The sequence below is a fragment of the Pogoniulus pusillus genome, chromosome 10 (genome assembly GCF_015220805.1).
Source record: "Pogoniulus pusillus isolate bPogPus1 chromosome 10, bPogPus1.pri, whole genome shotgun sequence".
Taxonomy (NCBI): domain Eukaryota; kingdom Metazoa; phylum Chordata; class Aves; order Piciformes; family Lybiidae; genus Pogoniulus; species Pogoniulus pusillus.
This window is the reverse complement of record NC_087273.1, coordinates 38,867,819-38,871,513: the sequence shown is the minus strand read 5'-3', so window position 1 is coordinate 38,871,513 and position 3,695 is coordinate 38,867,819. Positions and strand designations below refer to the sequence as shown.

At 55.2% G+C, this 3,695-nt stretch overlaps 1 long non-coding RNA gene across 1 annotated transcript; it reads right to left on the bottom strand.

Annotated features, from left to right (window-relative positions):
• Nucleotides 1-1,541: 1,541 nt before the first annotated feature.
• LOC135178904 (uncharacterized) lies at nt 1,542-3,409 on the bottom strand. The gene is made up of 3 exons (XR_010303783.1): nt 3,332-3,409; nt 2,870-3,130; nt 1,542-2,601 (listed from the first exon to the last, which is right to left on the bottom strand). It is a non-coding gene; the product is annotated as an uncharacterized LOC135178904 (long non-coding RNA).
• Nucleotides 3,410-3,695: the final 286 nt, after the last annotated feature.

Sequence of the window (3,695 nt, the reverse complement as noted above, 5' to 3'; positions counted from 1 at the left end):
CAAATTGGAGGTTTAAACCCCCTCTGAGTTGAGCTTGGTAGAGTTTAGCAGCTGGAATACCTGAGAGGCAGACGTGCCAGGCATTTACTACAGTGGGAAACACACCTTGCTGTTTGCCAAGGAGTAGGGAAGGGCATCCTGCTATTGTTGTTAGCCTCAAAATTAAGAACATAAAAGAGGGATCTAGCCCCTGGCAGCTCACCTGGGCTGTCAAAGTGTTGGTGTCACTCTGCAGAGGCAGAGATCTCAGCTAGAGTCCCTTTCCTTCAGGAATAAAACACTTCTCCTTTCTAATGAGGGCTGCTTGACACTTCCCTGTGCTTGCCATGCCCAGCACACCAGGATGTGCCAGCAGAGCTCTTGTTTGCAGCCCCAGGGTTTGTGTGCAGAAGCCTCAAATAAGAACCTAAGAGCATGTCTAGATAAGGTTGGTGGACTTGCTCTGGGATCACTGGCTCCTCAATTCAAGAGAGATGTTGAGATGCTGGAAGGTGTCCAGACAAGGGCAGCAAGGCTGGGGAGAGGCCTGGAACACAAACCCAGTGAGGAGAGGCTGAGGGAGCTGGGGGTGTGCAGCCTGCAGCAGAGGAGGCTCAGGGCAGAGCTCATTGCTGTCTACAACTACCTGCAGGGAGGCTGTAGCCAGGTGGGGTTGGACTCTGCTGCCAGGCAAGCAGCACCAGAAGAAAGGGACACAGCCTGAAGCTGTGCCAGGGCAGGTCTAGGCTGGATGTGAGTGTGAAGTTGTTGGTAGAGAGAGTGATTGGCATTGGAATGGGCTGCCCAGGGAGGTGGTAGAGACCTCCAAGCTAAAATCTATGATTCTATGACTCTGTGACTCTATGGTTCTATGGCTCTGTGGCTCTGTGATTCTGTGACTCTGTGATTCTATGGTTTTATGGTTCTGTGATTCTACGACTCTGTGATTCTATGACTGTGACTCTATGACTCTGGTTCTATGACTCTCTGCTGGAGTGAGGCTTGTTGTGTGTTCAGGCTCTGGCTGGTCAGTAGCAATGCTGTCTTTGGCCTGTACATTTGCACATGGTCATGTTCACCAGGCAGAAGCTCAGTGCAATACAGTGGTGCAGAGCTTCTGATGTGACAAGAAAAGAAAATGAGGTTTGCTCCTGGTGCTGGTGACTGATGAGGTAGGTAGGATGAGAGGGAAACCTTTCACTCATAGTAATGTATGAAGCCCCTGAGCCATCACTTTCCAAAGTGGACTTATGGTATGAAAGCTTTGTGGATGAGCTGAGCATGATTCAAGCACACAGTTGAGGTCAAAGTCCTGGCTTTAAAAGTCTGTGGCATTCAGTCTGGTACTGGTTACACATCTGGACCTGATGTAGTGTGAGGTGTCCCTGCCTGTGGCAGGGATGATCCTTGAGCCCTGACAATTGTATGAATCATAGAATGAAGGAGGTTGGAAGAGACTTCCAAGCTCATCCAGCCCAACCTAGCACCAGGAGATGCCTCTCACTCAGGTTACTTTCTGCCTGAGTGCTGCCAGCATTTCTTAACCTGAGGCTTCCCTCTGCTTTGGAAGGCACATTGTGTGAGCAGGCTTTGTCCTCTGTCTGTGTTCATCAACACTTGCCTTGAACTCAGCTCACCTGGCCAGAAACTTGGCATTCATTACAGCTCATTTCAACAAACCAAGAGGAAAGCTTCAAGGATTTTTTAGACCAAAGCATTTCTCTTATTGTTCTTACTGGAAAGCAAAGAAAATCTTCCTTTAACTAATGAAGACCTTTGGGGCCACAGAGGAAAGGGTCTGTGTGAAAAATCAGGTGCTTGGAGAACACTGGAAGTGAAAATGCTTCCACAGGGAAGCAGTTTGTAACTGGGCACTGTGTTGGAGGAGCCTCATAAAGCTGTTTAGGCTCTGCAAGTCACCCAATTCATCTGCATGTTCCTTGTCTTAGTGCTTGGCTTGGGCAATTAAACTGCAGTTAAGAGAGGTCTCCTTTTATTTGGTGTTTCTCTGGCTTGAAGCACAGTGCTGCTGGTGCCTTAGCCCTCAAGTCTCTCAGCTTTGAGACTAAAAGGATCTGACTGAAACCTGTAGCTGCAGTGTGGGAAGGTCGTTGGGCAGCCTGTGGGGTCTGTGCTTGTGAACCATCTGCCCCTCTGCTTTGGGGAGAGCTCAGCCTGGACTGCTGTGGCCAGCTCTGGGGCACCCCCAACACAAGGGAGCCAGGGAGCTGCTGGAGGGCTTCCAGAGCAGGCCACAGACATGAGCAGAGGGTGGGAGAAGCTCTGCTATGAAGGCAGCCTGAGAGAGCTGTGGCTGCTCAGCCTGGAGAGGAGAAGGCTCCAGGGAGACCTTCGAGCTACGTTTCAGCAGCTGAAGGAGAGCTGAGAGCAGGCTGAGGGACTCCTTCCTGGAGAGCCCCTTGAGACGGTGCAAGGCAGCTCTGAGCTGCAGGCAGAGCCTCCTTGCAGCAGGACACTGAACCCGCAGCGGAGAGCAGCTGCTGCAAAAGCTCCTGCCGGGGCACGGCACAGCCTGTGCGGGTGTGCGCCAGGGTCCTGGCAGCGCTGCCTGCCCCCGGGCAGCTGAATGCAGCTCCGGCCCCTGTGCTCCTCCAGCCAGCCCTGCAAAACACAAACCTCCTGTTAGAGCGAGCAGACAAACCCCTGCTGCCTGCCCCGGGCAGCCTCTGCCCTCCTGCCGCCGCTCTGCCCCTGCCCCCGGGCAGCCTCTGCCGTCCTGCCGCCGCTCTGCCCCTGCCCCCGGGCAGCCTCTGCCGTCCTGCCGCCGCTCTGCCCCTGCCCCCGGGCAGCCTCTGCCCTCCTGCCGCCGCTCTGCCCCTGCCCCCGGGCAGCCTCTGCTGCTTTCCTCCTCCTCCCCACTCTACCTTACCGCTTCTGCTCCGTTACCAGTTCCATTCCCAGCTGCTGCTCCTGGTCGGTTCCCAGCTCCAGTTCTGCTCCTGCTCCATGTCTGCATCCACCGCAGAACCTAGAACAAAACTTTCGAGGCTCCTGCTCCGTTCCCAGCTCCAGTTCTGCTCCTGCTCCATGTCTGCATCCACCGCAGAACCTAGAACAAAACTTTCGAGGCTCCTGCTCCGTTCCCAGCTCCAGTTCTGCTCCTGCTCCATGTCTGCATCCACCGCAGAACCTAAAGCAAACCCTTCGAGGCTGCAAACTCCCAGACAAAGCTCAGCCTCAATCACAACAAGCAGAAACTTCTCACCCGTGAGCTAAAGGTGGATGTCAGCAGCCTAGCCCTAAGGTGGCCCTAGCTAGCCGGGGGGCCAGCGAGGCCCCCCGGCCTTTGAAACCCTCCACCACACCCCGGTGCTCGCCCGTGCGCACTCACCTGGGATGCCGGCGGAGGATCCCTTGGCCCGCAATGGGCCCAGCTTGGGGCTGGGCTCCTCCTGCTCTGCTTATATGGGGCAGGGAGCAGGGAGGGCAAAGTGGCCACACCCGGGGGGGGGAGGAGACTGCAATTGGCCTCAGGTGCTGCGGGGGTGGGGGCAGGAGGAGTTAAAGGCAAACAAACGCCACCAGGTCTGGGCAGGGAGAGCTTTGGCTAACAGCCAGGTGGGAAACAAAACCAATCGAACCCCAAAACCTCATGGAGAGAGCATCCAACCAGCCTGGCACATGGGAGAAGCTTTCCAGCTAGGGTGGGACATGGGAGATCTCCTTAGAGTCATGGAATCAGGCAGGTTAGAGGA